Here is a 12,143-nt window from a genome sequence, read left to right on the forward strand (position 1 = left end):
AAGTGTGTTTGAAGTGAGGGGGGACATTTTAAGGGAAATTAGTGGTAATGTGTCTTTTACTGTAATTAAAAAAAAATTTTAAACATTCACCGTATTGTTGGATCACACCTTGTAAGTACCCCTACGTTCATTGCAGCACTATTTACAATAGTCAAGGTATAGAAGCAACCCAAGTAGCCATGAACAGACGATTCAATAAAGAAGTGGTACATATATACAATGGAATATTACTCGGCCATATAAAAGAACAACAACATGGATGGACGTAGAGGGTATTATGCTAAATGAAATAAGGCAGACTGAGAAAGACAAATATCATATGATCTCACTATATGTGGAATCTAAAGAACAGCATACATAAATAGACAAACAAAACAGAAACTGACTCTTGGATACAGCAAACAATCTGATGTTTGCTAGAGGGTAAGTGTTTTGAGGAACTGAGTGAAGATGTTGAAAAGATTAAGAATACAAATTGGTACTTACAAAACAGTCATGGGGATGTAAAGTACAGCGTAGAGAATATAATCAGTAATGTTGTAACAACTATGTATAGTACCAGGTGGGTACTAGACTAATCGGCGGGCGGGGGGGAATCACTACATAAATTATATAAATGTCTAACCACTATGCTGTACACCTGAAACAAATATAAAATAATTCTGGATGTCAAGTGTAAGTGAAATAAATAATTTTGAAAAAAAATATTGTAAACTCCCCTTCCCCCCCCCCAAAAAAAAAAAAAACAAACATGTTCAAAGATGAACAAAATTGTGCAAACCAATATTTCATGCCTCTGGAGAGTGACAAAAGGTAATCAGCAAGTAATCATAAAGAACTGTTGAAAGTTTGGGTAAAAACGATGGGAGTCTGAGGCTACTTGCCTGGGTCTTCTTCCATTCTTCCTATTCTCAGCTCAGCTGCAGTAGTTTTACCAGGGCAAGACTGACCATAAAAACCAGTAACTTCGCTGACAGGGGTGGTTGGCTAATGTGATTTGGAGTAAAATTCTTGGCTGATGATGTCAGTAAAGAAAGAAAAAAGAAAAGAAAAAAAAAGAAAACACTAACTAGGAAAAAAATAAGAAAAAAACCCATTACTCTGTGAGCCTAAGATTATTAATCGTGGTTGTAATGAGTGGGAGACCAACTAGAAAAACTTAAGATGAATACCGTGCAAATTAGAGAGCCATGGAAGGGTTAGATAAACTCTACATACACCCTTGGAAGACAGGGAAACTACACATGTACATGAAAGACCTAGAGGGCTCAGAGAAAGGAAAAGCCAGGGTTAGACCTGAGAACTCCCTGAACTTTGATTGTGCCCCCTGCTTCCCACACTCAGCTGAATCGCAGAGAGTGGAAGCCTTACATTTTGGGCATAGACTTACATTTGAGCTCATACTTTTTCTCCATTGTTAGTTGATCACTAAGCTATTCAGACACAGACACATTCCTCCGGAAACCATCAGTGGCCACTGGTTGTCAGGGAGGAGGATTCTACAGATAAGCCTAGGTAAGTTAGTAAACAAAGAAACAAAAAAATCAAGTTTCAGAATCCAGAGTTGCTATTATACATTGTCTTAAAGGTCCATTTATTTCTAAATTGACATTCAATTGTGACATGCAAATAAACAGAAAAGTATGACCCATATTCAGAGGGAAAAAAAAGCAATCGGTATAAATTGACTCCAAGTGGTCCTATATTTTGCTTTGGGCACAAAAAGACTTCCAGGCATTATATATTAAAAGATAAAAGGAACTGGTGTTTAAAAATTAAAGGGAAAGTAATGACATTAATTCTACAAATAAGATATCTCTATAAAGAGTATCAATTACAAAAAGGAAGCAAGTGGAAATTTCAATAGCTGACAAAAATAATTAAATAATTTCAAACTAATATTTGAAATAGAATAATCAGTGAACTTGATGATTGATTTGTAGAAATTATCTGATGTGAAAGATAAAGAGAAAATTATTGAGGAAAAATGGACAGAGACTCGGATACTTGTGAGACAGTATGAAACACTCCATCTGGGCATCTGTAAGACCCCTCTGAACACTCAGGAAAAGGTGGCTCTCTCCAGTCCAATATTAGTGGTCACCTATCAGGCATGGCCTGAGATTTTCACATGCCTTCTACTGCAATTCCATCATTGTTTTCTTTAGAAATTAAAATAAATAATGTATTATTTTATTAATGCATATTTTATTTAGTATTCCTTTTTAATATGTCACTTGATACATACTATTTGCCACTGACCACATTTACATGGCTTTTGCCTTACTATGTTTCTGCTTTTTTTCATTTTATTTTTTAAAAGCAGTTTTAGGTTCACAAAAAAATTGGGATAAGGGTACACAAACTTTTCATACACCCCTGCTCCCACACATGTACAGCCTCCCCCATTATAAAAATTTCCCACTAGAGTGGTATATTTGTTGCAACAGATGAACCTACGCTGACACATCATAATCACCCAAAGTCCATAGTTTATGTTATGGTTCACTCTTGTGGTATACATTCTACGGTTTTGGACAAGTGTATAATGACATGTATCCATAATTATGGTATAATATCGAGTATTTTAACTGTCTTAAAAATCTGCTGTGCTCCACCTTTTCTTTCTTGCTCTCTCTTCAACGCTGACAACCACTGATCTTTTTACTGTCCCCATAGTTTTGCCTTTTCCAGAATGTCATATGGTCAGAATCATGTAGTCTTTTCAGATTGGTTTCTTTCATTTGGTAATATGCATTTAGATTTCCTCCATGTCTTTTTATGGCTCAGTAGTTCACTTCTTTTTAGTGTTGAATAATATTCCATTGTCTGGATATACCATAATTTATTCATCCATTTACCAACTGGAAGGACATCCGGGTTGCTTCTGAGTTTTGGCAATTGTGAATAAATCTGCTATAAACATTCATGTGCAGGTTTTTGTGTGAACATAAGTTTTTAACTCTTTTGGGTAAATACTGAGAAGTGCAATTGCTGGATCATATGGTAAGAATAAGTTTAGTTTTGTAAGATACTACCTACCTGTCTTCCAAAGTCTCTGTAATATTTTGTATTTCCACCAGCAACAGATAAGAATTCCTGATGCTCCACATTCTCAGCAGCATTTGCTGTTGTTATTGTTTTGGATTTGGGCCATTCTAATAGATGTATAGTTGTATCTCATTGTTTTAATTGGCAATTCCCTAATGACATAAGACATGGAGCATCTTTCATGTGCTTATTTGCCATCAGAATATCTTCAGCGAAGTGTTTATTAAGATCTTTCGCACATATTCAAAATCAGATTGTTTTCTTATTGCTGATTTTTAAGAATTCTGGGTATATTTTGGATAACTGTCCTTTACCATGTCTGGTATTACAAAGGTTTTCTTTCAGTCTGTGACTTGTTTTCCCATTCTCTTAACATTGTCTTTCACAAAGCGGAAGTTTTTAATTTTAATGAAGTCCGGCTTATCAATTATTTCTTTAATGTATCATGTTCTTGGTATTTTACCTAACAAGTCATTGCCATACCCACAGTCACTTAGCTTTCCTCCTATGTTATCTTTTAGGAGTTTTATAGTTTTGTATTTTACATTTAGGTCTTTGATCCATTCTGAGTTAATTTTCGTGAAGAGTGCCAGGTCTGTTTCAATTCTTTTTTTTTTTTTTTTTTTGCATGTGAATGTCTAATTGTTCCAACATCATTTGCTGAAGACTAAATGTGTTCTATTGTACTGCATTTGCTCCTTTATCAAAGATCAATTGGCTATATTTTTGTGTCTATTTCTATGCTCTCTATTCTGTTCCATTGATCTATTTGTCTGTTCTCTTGCTAGTACCACACTGTCTTGATTACTGTAGTTTCATAGTATGAAAGTCTTGAAATCAAGTAGTGTCAGTACTTTAATTTTATTATCCTCCTTCAATATTGTTTTAGCTATTCTGGGTCTTTCCCTCCTCCATATAAATGATATAAATGTTAGAATCAGTTTGTCAATATCCATAATATAATTTCCTGGGGTTTTGCGTCGTAGTTTTTCTTGTTGATCTTGAACATATTTTGTTAGATTAATATGGACGTATTTCATTCTGGGGGTTGCTTATGTAAATGACATTTTGTTTTTAATTTAAAATTTTATGTGTTCATTGTTTGTATACAGAAAAGCAACTGACATTGGTGCATTAACCTTGTAGCATTCAACCTTGCTGTAATCTCTTATTAGATCTAGGAGTTATTTTCTTGATTATTTTGCATTTTCTGCATAGAAGATCATGTTACCTATCAACAAAGACACTTTTGTTTCTTCCTTCCCAGTTTGTATAACTTTCTTTTTCTTTTCCTGTCTTATTGCATTATTAGTACTTCTAGTATGGTGTTGAAAAGGAGTGGTAAGAGGGAACATGCTTGCCTTGTTTCTGATCTTAGTGTCAAAGCTTCTGCTTTCTCACCATTAAGCATAATGTTAGCTATAGTTTTTTGTAGATATTCTTCATGAAGTTGAGGGAGTTCCACTCTATTTTGAGTTTACTGAGAGATTTTATTACAAATGATTGTTGGATTTTGTCCAATGCTGTTTCTGCCTCTTTTGATGTACTCATGTGATTTGTTTTAGCCTATTGATGTGATTGCATGAATTGCTTTTCCAGTGTTGAACCAGCCTTCTATGTCTGGGGTAAATCCCATTTGGTTGTGATGTATACCTTTTTATACATTGTTGAATTTGATTTAATAATACTTTGTTAAGGATTTTTGAATCTATGTTCATGAGAGATATGGGTCTGAAATTTTCTTTTCTTGTAATGTTTTTCTTTGCCTGATTTTGGTACTAGGGCAATGCTGGCCTCATACAATGAGTTAAGAAGTATTCCTTCTGCTACTATTCTCTGAAAGAGATTATAGAAATGATATAATTTATTCTGTAAATATTTGCTAGGATTCACCAGTAAATTTTTGTGAGTTTTTTGAATACTTTCTCATGAAGTACAAACTGCAGAATTGAGCTTTATACTAAAGAAATATTCTTGTGGGTATCCTTTATAAATAATTATCATGTACTTCTATCCCTTTTCCTTTATTCTAGGTTTTCTAAAATTGAGGCATACTGAGGTATCAGTGTTTATCATTTTCTTTCCTTTCCTGATGCTTTAAGAAAGGGAATGAGAAAAAGGAGCTATCTTACCAAAAAACCAGGTAGACTTGAAATGGCCATGGTTCAGAAAGGGCTGTATAAGGGAAGACAAAACTGTTCTTTTCTAATAGGAATGTAGCTTTTCTGTTTTACCACAGTATTTGCCTTTCTAAGCTCTTAAATCACCTGGAGAGAAGAAAATATTCAGAGAATAAAATATTTAAAAAATATATACACAAATTCCATTACTCAGTATAAAATGTTTATTTTTGTGTAGAAGGTTTGAGTTAGTGTGCAAATGGCATACAACCAGGAACTTCACTTTGCTTTAAAGAAAAAAAAAAAAGAGAACATAAGATTTTTCTCCATTATGTTATGTAGAGAAGCAGCAAACTTTATTGCAAAGTTTGTTGTAAAGAAATTTGTGTTTAGTCCCCAGAAGTTTCACTTGAATGTAAATAATAAACATTAAGTTTATTCTTTAAAAAAACACCATTTTACACATACAAGATTGACAAAAAGTATTTTAAAGTCTAACACTGCCAAGTATTGGCAAATAAATATTGAAATAGGAGTAGTCACACTCTGTTGTAGGAAGGTAAATTGTTATAAGCACTTGAAAAACAATATGGTGATATCTAATTAATGAGAAGATCCACTTAACAGCTCTCTATGATCCAGTAATTCCTCCCCTTGAAAAATACCTATATACACACTCAGTAGAAACATTAAATACTGGCACCAGCGTGTCTGAGAGCACAAACTTGAAGACAGTTTAAATGTCCTTCAGCAAAAGAAATTACAACTAAATTTTGATGAACTCTTTAATATAACATTTTCCAGCAGTGAAAACAAATGAATTAGGTATACAATTATCAACAAACGTAGATCCCAGAAACATAATAGGAGTTAAAAAGCTGGTTTCAGAAATGTATGTACAGAATGATTTCATTTACAAAATGTTTAAATATGTGCAAAACAAGATGATATATTCTGGAAATACACACATATATGTGGTAAAATTAAAAAAGAATACATGGAATAACAAATAACATAATTAGAAGAATGGTTACCTCTGGGAGAAGGGAAGGAATGAGAATGAGGATGGGCATACCAAAGGCTTCAACAATATTTGCAGTGTTTTATTAGTCTGAATGGTTCATCCATAAATATTGAATTATTCTTTATACCTTCTGTAGACCTGAAACACGTCATAAAAGCCTTATAAAAGGAAAACTCTGTCATGTACTCAAATAAAATTAGGCCAATTTGAAACTGAGATTCTTAAAAAATATTAATAAAGTTTCAGTTTATGAACAAAATTACAAGTATTTAGAAATCCAAAGTTTTAATGAAAGTCAAAAATTAAATAATTTCTAACCTAGGGGGCACCAAACACATGGCAAACTATATACTTTATTGTTTCATAGCAGCACTATTTTAGCTGATAAACAGAAATTCCCAACATTGTCTTTCGGGACATCACATCTCAGAACTTCTGTGAGAAATTTTAGTGATATCAGTGTTTTTATTAAATATTCAGTGCTGTTACAATATGACCTATTTTTTATATCTTATAACAATATCATTTGACTTCATTAACTGATGGGTATTATTGAAGTCCCAAAAACAATGTAATAAAAATAAATAAGTTTTGAACAAAATTTCTGTGTAATACAATATTTTAAAGAAGACCGAGAATTGCTGTGATACTATTAAGGCAGTATATTTCAAAATACTAAAGATAATGAGAAAATAATAAGTAGCATTTAATCTGTATACCATTTAGTTTACTAAACATATTGTATATAAATAAAATAGCACATTATCATTAACCTCTCAGTTACATTATGCATTTTAATTCATATAGCCACCTCCCATTAATGACATTCAGTCCCATTAATGACATTCAAGTCACAGAAATATCTGGCTACACTGAACTTTCATTCCAATAAGGCAATAAGTGGTTGGAGCTGAGTAGAGGCTGACCCTTCAGATGGCGTGTGCATTCCCCATTAATCACACTCTTTTCCAGTTCATACTACTTAAACTACGGGTGCCCAAACTTAAGCTTGGACCAGAATTATCTGTAGGGCTTGTTAAAACATAAGTTGCAGAACTCTACCTCAGAGTTTTGATTTAACAGGCCAGGATGAAGCCTGAGAATTTGCATTTCCAACATGGTCCCAAGTGATGTTGATGCTGCTGATGCTTATAACTGATGGCTTAGAGCTGTCTGTTCCATTATTTACCTTTTCTACAAAATTCCTCTTGGTATTTAAGTTTTTGCCTCCTAGTCCAGACCATACAGAAAATGCAACTGAATTTACAATTTACCTTCTTAATATAATAGAATAGTTGGCCCTGTAGTAATGTTATTGACTACATAGGTGTTTCAGTATGCTTTCCCGAGTGGTAGATAAACCATGAAGTTATTCCCTATAATTCTGAGTAACAACCTGGAGCATACTACTGGGAGCAGGTCTCACATTTTGTACATTACCCAATGTACACACTGAGGAAGGGGACAGAATTAAGAACTCTGTGCTTTAATACTCTATATGCTCTAAGGGTTGGGCTGTATTTTGGGATTTGTATAAGTAATTCAAGTTCTTTTCCTCATGGGAAATTTTGCATTATAATATGCCCTCACATTTACCATTGAAGAAATTAAAGGAGATCATGTGTGCCCATATTGGAACTCAATACACATTAGTTGCCATTTCCCATCTCTCTTCCCTTCTGGTTGAAGAGGAGGGAATTTCGGAACATAGCATAGGGGATATAGTAGTCGAGTGGCATTTTGCCTTAGAGGATGGAGAGGACTGAGATTTGCCAACATAGTTATTTCCAAAGTTTACATTGTACAGTCCCCCTCTTCACTCTCTCCCACCCACATAAGTGAGAACATTTGGAGACAGGTGATGACTCTTTTAAAGTTGCTGTAGGTAGCCTTAAGAATGGAAGTATATAATACTCTATCTAGTTCAGGGCTGTCTGATAAAACCACCTGTAATAGTGGAGAGGTTTATACCTGGGCTGTAAACATAGTTGCCATTAGCTATGTGTGGCTTTTGAGCACTTGAAATGTGGCTAGTGTGACTAAAGAACTGAATTTTAAAAATTTAAATGTAAATAGCTACATGGGGCTAGTAGCTATTGTATTGGGGAGTACAGGTCTAAAGTTTAAGGTAAATTGGATAGGTCTAGATTCAAATCCGGCTTTCGTAGCTCTAGTATCTCATGCAAATTTCTCCCCGAGCGCAACACCACTCTTCCCACCCCCTTGTAGTTGTCAAGAGAAAGAAACACAGTAATTAATGCAAAGTGTTGAGCATAGTGTCCAGCTCCTGCTTCCAACACAGGAAGTGCTCAATGAATATCGACTGCCGTCCTAATATTAATTACTAGTTTGAGTACTGATAAAGTTTCTTCTTTTGAGTTGTCCATGAAAGAAAAGTAAATGAATTCTGTGGAAATATTACCCAATATATTGTTTAGATTACAGCCAGTTGACTGTGTGTGAAGATTTGAGGGGTCTATGTCAGAACTTTGTCATCCAGACATTGCATGGGAATTGGGCTGCCTTTAAGCAACTGGATCCTGTACTTTGTGATTGTTTTGAAAAAACACACACACACACACACACAAAAAAAACTTGTTTCATGTAGGTTTACAGTAAGGGTTAATATATGCAATAAAACTGATTTTGCATGAACTTATTTGAGGACATGCTCCTTCACTCATAGCTGCTGGCCCATGCCTTGCTAGAACACTTACACATTTGTTAAATAGTATGAATCTTTGTTCTCTGCCTTAGATTCTATGCTGTGTGATTGAGTGTGACATTGAAGTGGAGGCAGAAACTGTCCTGAGAGTGGGAGAGTCCATAGGGTTTACCTCAAATCACTTCAATCATGTTGACAGAGGTAACGTTGGTCTGAAAGTCTCGGACTCCTTATCTGTCTAATGGAGAGTCAAATGCAACATGGTACTGTCTGCTTTTGAGAAATACAGAGGCCATTCAATGAACCATGAGGATGAGGTACATGGAACCCTAATGACAAGAAAGTATATAACAGGAGAAGAAGGTGCAGTACATTTTATTCAACTCTCCCGTGCGGCCCTGTGGATGGATTCTTCCTGAGAGAGTGTAATGGTAGAGCATTCTTTTAGTTGTAGATGTGAAATCAATGTACCTTCTACTGAATATTTTTCCTGGCTTTATTCATATGAAGCACAGATGTTTTACAAATCATCTTTATATTAAAGTTGAGATAACCCACCTAGGTTTAAAGATGGTCACATTTTGCCAATTATGCTGTTTCCCAAGCAGTGCACCCCTGGAAGAGAATTGGCTTCGGAAGGTGCTTCCAATCATGACCCCCTGGGCCCCCAATCCAGTAGCATCTGGGAACCAGAGTGTAGCCTGTCCATCCTCTGATACAGAGGAAGTAGGTACTAGTCCCACACTTTGTGCAGAGTCTCCTAAAGGGTGGCACTTTCTTTCACCCAGGGAAAATCAGGGTACTTGGCCATGGACAGCTTCTGGGAAAATCCTGTTAAAATGAACCCCCTTGAGCAAGTTCTTGCTGCTGCTCTCATGAGTCAAAAATTGGCCAAGGCCTGGGTCTTCCAAGGCCAGCACAGAAGGGCCTGCATTAGACCAGCTACCAGTTGGGCTTGTTGGTTTCATATGGGCAGGCAGGAGTTAGGAGGAAACTAGTTGTCTATAGGTTTACCTGGCAGCATCTTTATCCATCAAGAAAGTCCTCTGAGGTTGATTGATATATGGTGTAGCCACAGACTGAGCTCAGCTCTAGGTTGCTTTGGTACCAACTGACTTTTGTGGTGCGCCAGCTCCTTCCCAAGCACCTTCCTCCTGGGCCCTCAGTATCACAGTCTAATGTGTTTTCAAGTAAGTAAGAGATGGCATTGTGCTTGGCAAAGGAGCACAGGTTGTCTAAAGTGACCGGCACTGGGAATACACATATGCTTTGGAAGAGAAACTTTCTCCCTTGATGGCAGAAAGATGCTCTTGTACACATTATACTAAGAACATAATAATCCCAAACCAGAATATTTTAAGTTACTCAATTTTAAATGCCTGTTTGCATAGAGACTTATACCAGTCCAATCTGAAGTGTGGTTGAGCAAGCCGCTGCAATTGTTTGCAGTCTGAGCTTCAACTGGAGCAAACACGGTGCCCAGACCTGCACATCTGATGCTACAGTCCATTTTCCCTGGTTTTCCAGGGCTGACTGCATGAACATAAACATGTGATCACTCAAACACACACACACACACACACACACACACACTTGCCTCCTCTCAAAAGGATAAGTGATAATCTAGAACCATAGAGATCCACAGAAAAAAACATGTGTGTATGTATATATGTATGTATGTATATACTTATATTCCCCAAAGTGAAAGGTCTTTAGAAATTCAACACTTGGTCTACTCTGCCAACCAGGAGCCTGAACCGGAACCTGTCTGAATCTCTGTACTCGGGTAAACGATACAAGAGCTAGCTCTCATTTGGGCATTTTGGAAGCGGGAAACAACTTCAGCTTTGAAAACATTTATCCATAAAGACATGTGTACTCTAATGTTCACTGCAGCTTTATTTACAGTGGCCAAGATATGGAAACCAAAATTTCCTTCGATAGATGAATGGATAAAGAAGTTGTGGTATATATTCACAATGGAATACTATTTCATGGTAAGAAAAGATGAAATAATACCATTTGTGACAACATGGATGGCTCTTGAGATTATAATGCTAAGTGAAATAAGTCAGACAGAAAAAGTAGAGAACCATATGATTTCACTGATATGTGGGATATAAAACTGAAAGCAACCACAGAACAAGACAAACAAATGAATGACCAAAAACTCACAGACACAGACAATAGTTTAGGGGTTACCAGACGGTAAGGGGGTGGGGGACTCTAGAAGAGGGCAAACGGGGTGTAATATATGGTGATGGAAAGAGAACTGACTCTCGATGGTGACAATGTGAGATATAGATAATGTATTACAGAATTGTATACCTGAAATCTGTGTAACTTTACTAACAATTGTCACCCCAATAAACTTTAATTAAAAAACAAACAACAACAAAAAAAAACACTTCCATTCTCTACTCATTACAGTTTTAAAGATCTCGTAGTCAGTTTATCACCTCAGATACCCTCAGGTACATGATTGAACTGATGCACAAAATAGACTCAAATATTTGCTCAAGGTCATCTACCCGTGACCAGAAATCGTTGTGTTGACTCCGAATCTAGTGGGTTCTCCCCACACTGTGCAACATGCATGTAGACTGGTATAATCTCATTAGAGGAGATTCAAGATCTTTTGATGTCAAAGCTGGAAGACCCCGCAGCATCTCCTCCCACCTGCCCCTCATTTCAGAGAGGGTACAAGAGTCCCAAGAAATTTTGTGGTTTGGACAAGCTCACAGGAAAACAAGCAACAGGAGCATGACCACAAGGCAGGCCCAGGAATTCAGAGGCCAGGTCTGTGACTTGTTTTAGGCATCTCCACTCATCTTCATCTTAACTTTTATTTTTTGAAAAAATATAATGGGATCACAGCTGCCAAAAGTCTATTCCTTCAGGGGCACTTTTGTTTCTCCAAAATGATAAGCATATCGGTTTACAACAGACATTTGACAGTCAGAGGCCTAGAAGATCCAGTGAGATTATTAAAGAGCACAATTACACTAAATTGTGTTTCTTTTTAATAAACATTTTCATCTTACAAACAGGAAATTAAATTTTGCTGACCTGTTCAGGGTACCAAACCAGATAGACTCTATTAATAAGAGGAATGTGAGTGAACAATGGCTCCAGTGGCAAAGTACTAGGATGTTCTCGGTTTATAAGACACAATAGGACATGTTCAAAGTACGTGTCACACTGCTTTCCATCTTTCATTTGTCTAATTAGTGCGTTCTCCCTTCCTCTTCTGTATGCAAAGTTAGAAGCTCCTACTGGCCGA

This window comes from Rhinolophus ferrumequinum, chromosome 16, assembly GCF_004115265.2.
Source record: "Rhinolophus ferrumequinum isolate MPI-CBG mRhiFer1 chromosome 16, mRhiFer1_v1.p, whole genome shotgun sequence".
Lineage (NCBI taxonomy): Eukaryota > Metazoa > Chordata > Mammalia > Chiroptera > Rhinolophidae > Rhinolophus > Rhinolophus ferrumequinum.